Source organism: Molothrus ater, chromosome 18 (assembly GCF_012460135.2).
Source record: "Molothrus ater isolate BHLD 08-10-18 breed brown headed cowbird chromosome 18, BPBGC_Mater_1.1, whole genome shotgun sequence".
Taxonomy (NCBI): Eukaryota; Metazoa; Chordata; class Aves; order Passeriformes; family Icteridae; genus Molothrus; species Molothrus ater.
The window spans coordinates 8,123,676-8,137,788 of NC_050495.2; positions in this window are offsets into that span (position 1 = coordinate 8,123,676).

Sequence of the window (14,113 nt, forward strand, 5' to 3'; positions counted from 1 at the left end):
ACTGCAAACTTGATTGTTTTACAAGGAAATGATTCATTCCTGCTTTTTAAGATGCTCATAAGGAATTCTGGGATCTCTGCGGATATGATCACATCTTTGTTAAATTATAGGAAGTTCAAACTAATTTGAAAGAATAATAGGGGGAGTTTGTTTTGCAAACATCTAAGTTTGAAATAACACATTTGATTACTGGAACAGGGGATTTGATGGTACTTTCCTAAAGCTGAGTTTCTTCTGTCTTATTGGAGCCCTTTCATGATAAAATGTTATTGATCCCCTTTACCTAACTCAGCATACTTCAACACACCTTTGAGTAGTCAAGTTCACAGCATTGCTACATCTGGGATAGGCAATTTCATTAATCCATAAGGATAAAATGCTGGTTTTGTACTAGATTAAAATGGAGATTATTATGAAAGGAAGGAGATTTTTGATTACAAGGAAGGCAGCAGAGGTGTGACAAGGGCTCCCATTTCAGCAAGTCCTTGCTGCAGATTGATCGAGGGGCAGCAGGCTGTAGAGATAACTGCCCACTTTCCTGTTCTCTTCCAGCTTTTTGTTAGAGCTCACTTCAGTCCCCGAAGGGGCACTGCTGTTCACAGTGCAGAGGGACTGCTGCCCTTCCAGGCACTGCCTTTGCCCTGCCCCTGTGCTCGCCATTTCCCACCCTGACATCGGACACGAAAGAAAGAACGATTTCCTGGCTTCTAGGAAGGGCTGAGTGTGACCCTTACAGTTTTGCTCCAAGCAGGGGTGAAGCTTTCCAGCCATGGTTCACCTCTGGATCTGGATCCAGGTCTCTGGCTGGCTGGTATTCCCAGCTGCAGTCAGTGGCTCTCAGGCTGGGGGACACTGGCTCTGGCCCATCCCCAGGGTGCTGCTGTGGCCCAAGGGTTTGGCCAGTGCCCAGTGTTGAGTCAGCAGCCAGACACTCAGGAGACCTCTGTGGGGCCAACACTGTTCCACCACAGCCAGACCCTGCAGTGAAGTTCTGTCCTGCAGAGCCCTACCTCTGATCCCTCCCACACGCCTAATTTTGTGTGTTCAAGTAAATTTCTTTTTAATTTCAACTTCTCTTCCAGTGATTGGAATCCACAGGGCCAGTGTGACACAAGCTCTTCTCTGAAAGATGGCAGGGGCACAGAGAGCAAGGCAGTGGGCTGTATCCCTCCTTTTTGCAAAATCTGGCTCTTTGCAGGGTGACTTGCGATTTCCACTACCTGAGCCAGGAAAGGAGAGGATGGAGACTGTACTGAAATCTTTTTTTCCCTTTCATCACTTGGTTCTCCAGCAAAAATGGTGTGTTAAGGGAATACCCAGCCAGCTCCTGCTATGGCCAGAGGGATCAGCAAGAATTGTGCAGCCTGACTATAGGAACTCACTCCTGGGAACCACTGTGCTGTTTGTAAGCACATTTTTACATTCTTTGACACTTTTCCAGTAAATGTGCTTAGAGAGAAAAAGTAGGATTTTAACCAGGGGCTGAAGAAACTTTTGTCGGGCCTTGACTAGAATAACACCAGCCCTTTCGCACTTTGCACTGCTCCATACCTGAGTTGTTCTGCTGAAAGGCACTGGGTGACCAGTGAATTAATTGTTTCCTGAGATCTGGCACCATGGCAGAGATCAAAACACCCTTGAGAAGGCTGTGGTGTGTGGTGGGGCTGGCAGCCGGGGCCAATTGTTTCCATATACAAAGAGGAGGCTCACGGGGGACTCAGCTCTTCACCTCTGCTTTTTCTGGCATGAATTCAGCCTGGCCCCTCAAGGGAAAAAGTATTGTCTGTGTGAGAAACAGCACAGATTGAACAGTTTTTCAAGCCAAGTAGCTGCAACTCTGTTACCATATTTACCAAGAGAAAAAGCCAAAAATATTATTGTTTGGTTTAATTTTGCCAGTTCCCTGCTGGTTTGAATGGCTGCAGCCCAGGAGTTCAGACTACCAGTTGCTCTGCTTCAGCATCACATGGTTGATCATGGTGGTTCCCATCTCATGTGGGGCCACAAACTGTGAGAAGTCAAACTGTGTTTGAAGGTCTCCAAGGAAATCCTGCTTTTCCTTCCATCCCTTTTAAGACACAGCTGAGCCCAGCACGGGCTGCGAGTCACCTCAGCTGTTGGCAGAGTCACAGGCACGGCCGCGGCCGCCCTGCAGGTGGAGGGAGCAGCTGGCGGATAAACCTGGGTTCTAAGTATCAAATACTTCTGGGATCCCCGTGCCACCGATGGCCAGCAACGCTTGGAAGGAACAGGATGTTGGAAAGCTGGCACAGGAAGCATCTTCTATAAGCAAGAGGAGGGGATGTGCCAAAACACCCCCCGAGTTTCCATTCTGTTTGCTTTGGAGGAGGCAAACAAACCCCCTCAGACGGCACAGGAAGAGGCGGCAGCGCCGGGCCCGGCCGGGTTACAGCCCGGCGGCGCGGCCGGGCAGCTCTCACTTCCTCTCTTTCTTTGGGAAGTGTATTTGTTATCACAGCCTTGTGGAGGATTTAACCGGCCTGTGCTGGCACTGTGGGGAAGGGGCCAGAGCCATGGTCCGGGAGGGACACGCCCAGCTGTTCGGGACAGAGCTGGTGGTGGCGGGACGATGGCGGGAGAGCTGAGGCCAGCGGAGCCCCCGCGGTGAAGCCGTGTGGGGTTGGCCGGACGCCATTTTGAATCAGTGCCTGAAGCCCTCAGCCACGGGCCACCGACCCTGGGGGGCTGCTGAGGAGTGGGGGCCGCGCACGGAGCCTCGGCAGGGCCGGCACTGACTCAGCCTCCAGGGAGCTCAGGCGCTGCAGCCCGGTGACTTCATTCTCTGGAAATAGCAACCGAGGAGGAACCATCTCTGTCACTACGGTACCCATACAGACACTCAGCCAATAATGGCTCCTTGGCTAAAATGTATGTTCCAGAAAAGGCACCTGATTCCCTGTGAGAGCTTCAAGGGAAAATGACTCCTGCAGTTCCCCTGGTTGCAAAGTAAAGCAAAGCCATGGCAGCAGCTGGCTGGCTCAGGTAACAGGGGCCCTCTTACCACTGGTGAGTTGAGTCTTCTGAGGTTTCTGCTGGAGCAGCACAGAGCAACCCCTGATCATCCAAACTATGGCCCTGCCACAATGGCCAGGGACGTTGGAGTTCCTGTGGAGGCATCCTGGGGGTGTCCAGTCTGGGTTTTTCCAGGGGAACAGTGCAGGGACAGGAATTGTGGCACTGGGGCCAGTGTGAAGGGCTGGTGTGGGCACAAGGCAGGCACGAGTCCCTGCATCCACTTGCCTTGTCAGCCATGGCAGCCCTTGGCTGGCCACCGCAGGACAGGCTGGCAGGAGCTGCTGCTGCCAGCACGATGCCTCAACTGTGGTGAGAAAAACCCTCCCCAGCCCCACATCCCCAGGCTGGGGCAAGCCCATGGCACAAGACCAGGACCTGCCCACTCCAGCATTGTTGTGGAGCTTTCAGAGGTTAAAGCATCTCTCCAGGCACGTTTGGAGAAGGGCTGTAGGGCTTCACTGCATTGTGAGGCGTAGAGAAGGCACAGAGGGCTCCGGAAGGGGCTGGGGTTGATCGATCTGACCAAGGGAAGAGGAAGCAGAGTGGGGATCAGGGCAGCTTCCTAGGCCCCTCTACCATTCCTGACGTCACAAAGAGGGCAAATTTTCCCTTTTATACAGAAAAAAAAGGCTCATCAGCAATCACAGCAGGCTTGGTTTGACAACTCATAACTTAATGGCTTTTAAAAAATAGCTACAGCCTATTATAAAAGCTGGTCATGGTCTCCTCTGTCCTTCCCCCTGGAAAGCCTTCCCAGCTCTCACTTTTCTGATATTAGATACTTTCCCTAATCTTTGGCCTTCATTTATTAATGGCTAATTATATCTATTTGCTTTAGTGCCAACATTGTCCTCTAGCTTGAATAGCTTTTTTGCCTCCCTAATGTTTGCTTCCCAGCACTATTTATAGGCAGCAATTGTATCCCCCTGCAGCCACTGTTGTGTTTGGCTGCCTGGGCTCTGGCCTCCTCAAACTCTCCTGCCTCCCTCAGTGTCCTGTTCATGAGTGGAGGGGTCAGACAGGCCCCAGCCAGTGCCTGGCTCTGGGAGAAACCAGTTTGGTGTCAGCACTGGCCACGATGCTTTTGGGAAGGAACCTGGGGGCAGAGCCGTGTGTCCCTAGGGAGTCCTGTGGGGTCATTTTTTAGGCAGCCCCATGGGTTATTTTTTAGGCAAAGGCAGGAATTACTCCAGGCTCCTGTTTGCCTTCCCTGTCCCTCCTTCCTCATTTCTGTGGGGAGAGAGGAGCACCCGGCAGCACAGCCCACCAAGGCAGTGCAGAAAGCGTGTGATTCCTTGCTGCACTTTCATCCCAGGATGAAAGGGATGATAGAAAACATTTGTTTTGTGATAAAAGCAATTGACCCGGGAGGAATCCGCCTCCCCAGGGTGGCCTGCAGCAAATCGCAGAGATAAAGCACAACAGGCAGCAAACACCGAGTGCTTCCTTCCAAGCCTCGGAGCAGCTGCAGAGCAAATCCCTCCCTGCGTGGAAGGAAACCCGCACTGGGCTTCCACAGCTGCTCCCAAGCCCAGACAGCATGGCCAGGGATGGTTTTAGTGGATTTTGTTGGGAACGGGAAGGTCTGCAGAGAGGGACACTGCTTTGTTTGTTTTTCTTAATGAATGGCCACATTTTTTTTATTGGAGACATCTTCACCACAGATCTCAGCTGAGCTTTTAATAGATGGGTTCCTCGCCAGCGGCCATTGCAAATTGATTGCAGCAGAAATGGCAAGTGAAGACAAATATAGTGCAGGCTGCCTGCAGGGAGAGTGCGCGGAGGAAACTTCGGATGCTATTTTTGGTGTTTTGTCTCCACTGCTTACAGTGTTTCTAATCTTTGGTTTTCCTTAAAAAAACTGTTTGGGTTTAGGACTTTTTTTTTTTTTTTTTTTTAATTTGAGAGGTTAAAAAAAGTTCTGTTCTCTGGACAAAGTGTTGGGTACCATGTCCATGCCCCCTCTGTGGAGCTGTTGCATGCCACGACCCAGGTTGGTCTGGCAGGAGGGTGAACTGGTGCTGCTGCTGCTGCTGCGTCCATCCCCTCCACTGGGACCAGAACCAGGCCTGTATCACTCCCAGGCACTGTGCAGGGGCTGACATGGAGCCAATCCCTGATTTCACCCCAATCCATGGGAACCTTGTGGGGGGCAGGAAAGTACAGCACTCTGGCTCGTAAAGAAAGGAAATTCTCCCACGCTGCTGAGCAGCAGCAACAGCCCCAGCAGTGATCTGCACTGCTCAGGACCAATACACTGAGCTGCCCTTGGTCCCAGCCAGCTCCAGGAGTTGCAGCAGCTCCTGGAACACCAGGAGACCCAGGAGGGTGCTGCAGGTGAAGCGCTTGACCTGGAGGGTGACAGCTCAGGTCTGCAAAATCATAAATCCAGGTGTGACCAAGAGTGTGTGTGCTGGAGTCCAACTGCAGGGAGACTGGGAGGAGGGCACTGGAAGTCCCTCAGGTTTCTTGGGAGAGCAGGAAAACATTCCAAGTTATTGCTGGGCTTGGGGAGCCACAGCTGGTGACACTGGAGGGCTGTTAAAGGCTGATGCCCTAACCTTCTCAGGCCCAGAGCATGGTCAGGATGTGGTGGCAGATTGAGGCAGTCCCAGGACAAAAAGCAGAGGTGTCTCACTGACACATTGTGTCCATGGGTGCGAGATATAAGGCTGTGCCTACTTAGAAGTAAAGGAGCAGAAAAGCTCATAAAAGTGACAAACAAGGATGGGGAAAACCTGGGTTTAACTACAGAATAGTGAAATAAAAGCAGCTCACAGCAGGGCTGGCTGTGACTGCAATGCCAGTGTCCATCTGGCAGCATTTTGGCCCATGGGAGAGGGTTTATCTGCTGCATAGGGGGCTTTCTCATATGAGAAGCCCCAAATGTTCTTCTGCCATCTTTTTCAACATCCCTATTTGTGTAGACCCTGTTTCACCTTGATTTGATCAAGCTGCAGTCTGTCATTCACTAAAAAATCTCTCAATTTCTCATGCTTGCCTTTAAATAATGTAAAAGACCCCTCTCCACCAGCATTCTGGACGATGCTGGCATTGGAAGAAAGACAGCAAAAATGGGAAAAACAAGTTGTTTATCAGTGGCTCAGTCAGCCCTTTAGCAGAAGGCATCTGTGGCTCTGTCACACCTGGCCAGGCTGATGTTGCACAGCCCAAAGCTTGTACCCAGATGCTCAGCATTGTCCACCATGAGCCAGGGTGGGCTGTGGCTGCTGACCACCCCTGGGAAGAAAAAGAAATTGGAAAAAAATATTTTAAAAAACTTTAAGAATGTTTTAAGGCAGTCACTATCATCCACTTCTGATAACTTTGTACCAACCACCCAGCCTGCAGTGCAGGATCAGGATTCCAGTGCCCCACGGTGCTGCCTGTCCTGCCCCACTGGGCACCTCTGGAAGAAGAGGCTGAGTGCCAAAGTAGGCACATACCCTCTGCCTGGGGTTTCCCAGCTGGGAAGGTTTTCAGCTGGCCTTGCTGGGACTGGAATGTGCAGATGTACCAGGGAGAAGCACAGCAGTGCTTGGGAGCAGTCCAAGGTAAATGCATTTGGTGCCACACACGTCTGCCCAGTTCCACCACTGGCACAGGCACTGGAATGGAACTGCATCACTGCAGGGTGAGGCTGCTGACCAGACAAACTCCCTTTTTGGGGCTGCAAAGGTCCCAGGGGAAGCACACGCCAGCTCAGCCCCCCCAGGAGGTTATTTCGCAAGAGAAGGCAGCTTGTGGAGGAGGGTTTTGTGGCTGGGGATCAAAGTCCCTGGCAGCTGCCCAGATTCCCAGTGTTTAGCTGTTGCACAGCCCGGCTCTGCAGCTGGTCTGTGTGCCAGGCCGCGGCAGGAGGCGGCGGGGGGGGGGGGAGCCCAGGCCTTGCGGGGGGAGGAGGGCTCGGCCGTCCCAGAGGTGGGATGCAGGGGTCAGCCCTCTTGCCTCTCCCCAGGAAACATGGAAATGGGGCTCAAGCCCCTTGGCCACCCCCGGGAAGGGCAGGTGGGAGGTAGGGATGCCTGGGAAAGGGGCTGATTGTGAACGGGATTCCCAGTCTTCAACAGTCACAGGGAAGCAGCTTTTCTTTGTCCAGCAATGGAGGCGCTGTGTCCAGGTCCTGCAGCATCCCAGCTAGTGGGAGCATGGCTGGACCTTCCCTGTCCTATTTGCCAATGCCAGCCTCATCCCAGGCAACAATCCTGCTTTCTCCATCCTGCTCCATATCTGTCAGTCGTGGGCTGTCTCCATGTCCTCAGTGCTCCCAGGGTCTCAGCTGAATAAGCACATTTTTCATTCTTTTTGTGGCTGCAGACCTTGTGGAGCTCTGGGAGGAGGCAGGCAGGGACACAAGGAAGACGTCAACTGAGTTTTACAGCTTTGATTAGTTAAGAGCATATATTTACATAGTGAATAACCTGGAGGGTCACATTTTAAGGCACTGATGTATTTCCCCCTCCCAGGCAAACAGCGTGCTTATCCCCACTGGGTCTGTGGGGTGGGACACAGAGCTCGGTTCCTTTGCCAGCCCCACTCCCAATGCAGACAAGGAAACAGTAACACCACCCACCCCACCTTGCCAGGGCTAATGTTCCTGGTTTCTCTTTTGCCAGTCACAGTGAGGCTTTTCCCAGGTCCGGTCTGGCAAGGGCGTAGTCAGTGCTCCCTGCCTTGTCTGTCTCTGTTGGTTTTCCATTTCATCCGGCCGTATTTCCATAACCAGCAGTTTGGGGGGATGGGGGGTGAGGGGAGGGCTGTCAGCTGTCACCTCGCAGTGACTGTAAGTGGCAGCAAAGGGCTGGGTGTCACCTGCCATTCCCATGGCAAGCCGGGGCTGAGGGAGCACGGACTGCCCTCGCTATCACGCCCACGTCGCTGCCGGACACTGTCAGCAGACACTGGGCTGGCAAGAAACCAGGCTGGCACTTGGCACAGAAAAGGGTACAGAGCTGTCAGGATTGGGGCCAGGAGCTGTTCCTGCTGTATTATTATTGGCAACCTCTGTTATAAGGAAAAACAACAAAATTAAGAATAGATGTAAAGAGCAATGTGCTTTTTTCTTCGTTCAGCTGAGCTGTCGAGAATAAATCACTGGGTATTTTTGCAAACACTTGGCAAGGCTGGGGAAATCTGCTGGGAGCCGGACTGCTCAGGTCAGGGCTGTCCTGCCAAGAGATGATTACAGCCCGTCCTGGGGACAGAGGAGCGGGGAACGGGGCCAAGAGGTGTCTCAAGTCCAGGAGTAAGATTACAGGCTGCAGGGTCAGCAAAACCCTCCCGTGCTCTGGGCGGCACCTGAGCCCTTTCCAGAAAGGAAACCACCCAGAGCACTGCTGGGCCTGGCAAAGGGCCTTTGGTGGGGGCAGGGGGCCTTCAGCAGCCCTGCCAGGAGGTGGCAGATGCTCAGGGGTGAGTTGATCAGTCAATACACGGCATTTCTGCCCAGCATTGAGATGAAGGGTCTCACATTCTGCCATCACCCATGTCTTGGGGGCAGGGTGCTCCCCAGACCCACACCAGGCTGCACCCCACAACTCTGGGGTTGGACTCTTGGAAGTGGAACCCTCTGCTCCAATTTGTAATGTTCCTGTCTTAAAAAAATAACTAAAATAACTTAACAGAGTAGGTTAAATATCCAGCTCAGCACAGTGCCTGGAGTCTATTGGAGCAATTAATCTCTCACAAAACAATTTGCATGTTACTAGAGCTTGGCCTGTTGGGTTTTTTTAGCATCCATGTGTTTTTTCCAAGGGAGGGGGCTGGCACACACCCTGCTCACAGAGCACAGCTGCTCTGTTGAGGAATCGGTGCCAGCCTGAGCTTCATTCAGCCCAGGGTCCAGCTCTGCCACCTCCACACCCCTGCCACACTTTCACCTTCCCTTAAAATCCATCCCACAGAGCAACAAGGCCACTGGAGCAACCGCAGATCCAAACCAGAGCTACTCAGAGCTCGTACAAAAGGGACACAGTTGGAGGTAGTGGCAGAGTACTGAGGAATGGGGAGCAGAGGCACAGTCCTCAGGTCTCTGTCTGTGCCTGGTGCTGACCACAGGGAGATTTCCCTGGAAGAACAGCAGCAATCTTCACTTCTCTGTCCAGTGTCTGAAGGGACACTGTATTTGTATTTGTGTAGCTCAGCTTCATGTAAACGTGGGAAAAAAAGAGGAAAACGGGGAAAGAAGTGGGGAGGAGATATTGCTACTGATATTGCTGCTGCTGCCCAGGACAGATCTCACTGACCTGTGATGTGAGGGCTGGAGATCCTCGCGCAGCCTGGCTGCTGCCCTCGCCTCTTGGACAGAATTCAAGTGTGGGACCTGCTGCCTGGCTTGGAGGAGATGAGCTTGGTTTTCAGAGCTGACGTGCAGAAACCAGAGAAGTTTCCATGAAGCCCTTCACACGGACAGTGTTGGGTGAAGCCCTGGCTCTTGTTACAACTCCTGGGGTTTTGGAGTGGCAAAACCATGGTGTGTTAATGCTCACAAACAGGCGCCAGGACAGCAGCTCGTGTGGGCAGAGGGATAGGATGTTCCATCTTGAACCAGCTCAGCTCCCTCCTAGGCACCAGCACCAATCCTGCCCTCAGGAAGGAATTCTGTCCCAGCCAGCATAGTCAGGCCATGGTATTGCTGGACATGAGCAGCTCACAAAGCCAGTAACTGCTCCTGGCTGTCAGGCTTTGTCTGATTGTGGCACAGCAGAAAGGAAGAGCTTTGTCTGATTGTGGCACAGCAGAAAAGGAGAAGAGAGTAAAGGAGGAAGAAAGAGAAAAAGAAAAGAGAGAGGAGGGAAAAAAGGATAAAGAGAAAATCCAAAAGATGCAAAGGAAAGGTTGGAAAAAGTCTTGGGGGGCTCCCGTCCCCTGAGAAGGACAGCTGGGCATGCTGCCCATGTCCCATTGCTGCAGCTGCATCTCACATTATGTTCATTGCACTGAAATAAGTTCTGCTTTCAACACCAGGAGCCTGAGCATCGAACAGGCCCAGCGCAGTGCTCAGCAGTGCATGTCCCTGCTGACTTTCCAGCAGGAGCTCCCAGCTCCATCACCTGCTGCTCTGGGTAGTGCCCAGCAGCCAGGGAGCTGTGCCCAGGCACTGCTGGTCACAGGCAAGGCAGCCCCTGGGCTCCAGCAGCTGGACACAGCTCCAACACCCCACCTGTGTGTGCAGGCTGTGTCCCACCTCGCTGTTCTTTTGAATCCATAGTGCAAATGGGAAAAGCAAAGATTGAAAACACTCCCCCCACCCTCTGCATAGCTGCAAAAGCTTCGTCATGCAAATCTCTGTGTAATGGTCACTGCTTGATGATTTAACTGGCCTTATGGGCTGGGTGTCTGCTTGCCAGGCCAGCTGCTACATTTCTAGGAAACCAAGGGATGAGGCAGGTATCTTTAATGCAGGTTTGTAGCCTGATGTGATCAGATGCAGAGCAGCAGACTAGGCCCATGTGTGCTTGGCCACCACCCTGTGCCGTGCTGGGCAGCAGCAAAAGCCCTTGAGTAGGAGAAGCTGCTGCTGCCAAGATGAGACGTGAGTGAGGCATCCACACCCAGAGTCCCAAGTGGCAGAATGAGTCACTGCCCTGTGCTGACAGCACTGAGCCCAGGACGTGATGGCTCCACACCCCCGTGGGTCTGCTCAGGACAGGATGGGCAGCTGAGCAAGGTGGGGACTCTTCTCTTGGCCACAGTGCTCAGGATTTCAGCCAGCAGGACCCATGCTGTGGGGTGAATTATGATGCCAGTCCCATGTCTGCCCATTTGCAGGCTCATTTGCATTAGCCTTTGGATAACAAGCCCTGGGGCACAGAAAGCACTGCCCACCAGCCTGAGCTCCCCATTGCCTGCCTGCCCCTTGGCATCCTCTTCCAACTTGGCAGGGACACTGAGCTGCATGGCACGGCCCCACGGACCAGGAACCACCGAGGCAAATCCTCAGGTGGGGCTCAGCTGCAGCATCCCCTCCATGAGCAGTCACGACACTGCTGAGCACCAGGACAGGCCCCCACTGACCCCACAGCATCCTCCAGCCGAGCCCCTGCGGGAGCTGGATCTCTCCAGCAGCGCCTCAGTGTCTAAATATCACCGTGGGCCGCAGGGAGCCTCTGGAGCTCCCGTGGCAGGAGGAGATTTAGCAGCCCATTGCCTCGGTAACACCCCCTGCGCGAGCTCAGCCGTGCCCGAGGGTGCTGCAGCAATGGGTTTGCATTTGTACAGTGCCTTTTGCCAGAGGGATCTCCGTTAATGCTGCAAATGTCACATATTTGTGTGGAGGCTACACACATCAGTCACATCCCCCCACCTCCGCACCACATCAGGTCCTCCGAGATGGAATCACTCGGGGAATGGTGGAGAAGAGGCAGATGCAATTACCCCAGCTGGGATTTAGTCAAGACCTGGGCAAAACCTCTGCTTTTGTGAAGCTGCTCAGAAAGTTTTGACTGTCACACATCTTCAGGACATTCCTTTCTGATCTGAAACGAATCAGATAGAATTGGTATTGCATTTGTCTCCAGAAAAGCAGAGATTACTCTAAGTCTTCAGGAATTACCAAATTTGAGTTGACGTGTAGATGTGTTTCTATGCAGATGAGCCTTTGGTAAGTTGAGCACTCACAGGTAAGTGCAGCCAGGTCTTGGCATTAACCTCTATCACAGATCTGTCTCACAAAATACATGGGCAGCTATTCCTGCCAGACAAACGTGACAATCAGTCCCCTGACCCAGTAAATGCTGTGACCAAGAGGGGTTTCTAATAAAGGCCTGGGGATCACAGCCTGTACAGTATGGACAGCTTTGCTGGATTAGAAACCTGATTAATGGCCTCAGGGAAGATTAGAAATTGCTATTTTGAGAGGGGGTTTTCATAGCAGGCTCTGCGTAATCGCCAGCGGGACAGCCTTATCCTGGCTGTTTTCTGGGGGAGCTGACACTTCTGGGAGCCCCGGGAGGCCAGGCCAGGGAGAAGCATTTGTCTCTGCTAATAGCTGTGTTTATGTTTGCTGCAGAGCTCATCGCTGGCTGACCACAGCAATTACACGGGGGAGGCATATTTACATGTTTTAACTCTGAAACACTGAGCAAACAAGGCAAGATAATAATTAACTTTGGGAACTGTTAACCTTCAGCGTGAGTTTTGGCCAGTGAAGGAGAGATCTGCCAGAGCAAGGTCTCTGTTTTAGTAAACATTGAAAGAATGATGTGAGAAAGCTTTTGTTTTTGTATATTATGAGTAGGTAATTAAAGGGCATTAATTTGTGTCTCCAGCCTCGATGCTGTGAGAAACTTTTCATTGCAGAAGAAGGGGATAAAGGGGGGGAAAAGCACTGTTTAAAAAAAAATCCATTAGCTTCATGAGCTTGGGAGCAGGGAGGAGCAGAGGCAGTAAAGCACAGCATTACAGGGAGGCTATGGGTCTGCAGGTCATACATGCTCATTTGCTGTTGATTATCATGCCAAAGAAATTGTATTTAGACCTAAAACTTGCTGCAGAAGCTTAATCAGTAAAGCAGCGATTAAGTTTAGGAGCAAAGAGCAGCACCTTGTCCTCTGCCCTTGAGGTTCAGGGACCTGCTGGCTCCCAGCTCAGGGCTGCACACCCAGCCAGGCAGGGTGGGAGCACAGTGGCTCCCTCGGGTTGGTTCGGCACTAGATCAAACACCCTGAAATATCTGTCTCATGCCTGACCACAAATCGTTATTGCTCCCCCTTGGGTAACACATTCTGTGGGGGAAAGAGGAACAACAAAAAAGCAAAATTCTGCAGACTTTGGACTGTTATGGGTATCATAAAAAGTGGGGAATTGAGGAAACAGGAAGATAAAAGAGGAAGAAAGAAGGGGAAGATAATTTAAGTGGACAAGCAAAAGCAGATTTTCAATCTTATCAGTTATAGTTGGTAAGAAAGTAGAGCATACCAGCCAGTCAATAGTGCTTGTTTGAGCACTAGTGGGAAACAGATGATGAATTCATCTGTAAGGAGCTTATGGCCAGGAACAGCCTCTTGCCCCAAGGAGCAGCTGCTGGGAGCTGTGGGTTGCCAGCCCAGGCTGACCTCAGGCAGTGCACAGGAGGCTCTGCTGACTGCCCAGCACAGGCTGTTCAGACAGGGGCACATCCTTCCCTGCAGGGCACACAAAAAGCAGTGTCATTGGCCATTTAACACAAGGCATGGAGAGGGATAGTTTTGGGAGAGGCCTGAAGTGTCACAAAATGTCACGTTTTCCCATGGATTTGCACTTGTGCTTGTTCTGCAGGGCAGGCTGTCAGAGCTGTACTGACCCAGCTCTTTCCTGGGCACAGCCACCCTCACAGCACTCAGCAGTTGGTCCTCACTCTCCTGTCCCAGTGCCCCACATACCCTTTCATACAAGGGCTTTATGGCACTCAGCACGTGCCCCTCTAAGTGGTTGCACAGTGTTCAGCAGTTCCAGTTTAACAGAATAAAGGTTTACTGTGATAACATCAGCAGGTTTCCCCTGTGCATGGCAGAGAATCTATTAATATTTGTTCAGGAAATATGTTTGTTTAGGAAAGCCCCCCCAGTCCTCAGAAGCACGTGCTTTGCAGCTCCAACCCAGCCCCCAGATGTAGCAATTTCCCCAGGGCCCAATTGCAAAACAAGCTGCTCTGGCCCTTGGCAGCCCCTGCTCCCTGTCACAAGATTCTGGACTTCTAGTGGGCTGTTAAAGAAAGTTTTGGAAAAAAGTTTGTTTGCACAGGCATTGCACAGAGCTCCTGCAGTTGGGGTTTGGTTTTTTTCCTTTTAGTGTTACACCTCTGTGGGAGTGATTTTATATTATCCCTTCTGAAACATTTTGAATAATCTTTTCTGCAGAATAAAGCTTATAATTTCACCTTTAAATGGACAAATAACTCACAATTCAAACGCAGCTATTAGTGCCACTCAACCAACAGCTAAAAACCCTCAAAACCTTTACCCCAATCAAGCAGTTTAATCCACTGGAGTTTTAGCTCTACAAGATTTGAAACATAAGAAAAACATTTCAGACACCCAATTCATCATTACTGTTCCGTCATCAGCGCTGGGGTCCCAAACTGGAAGGTTTTGCTCAT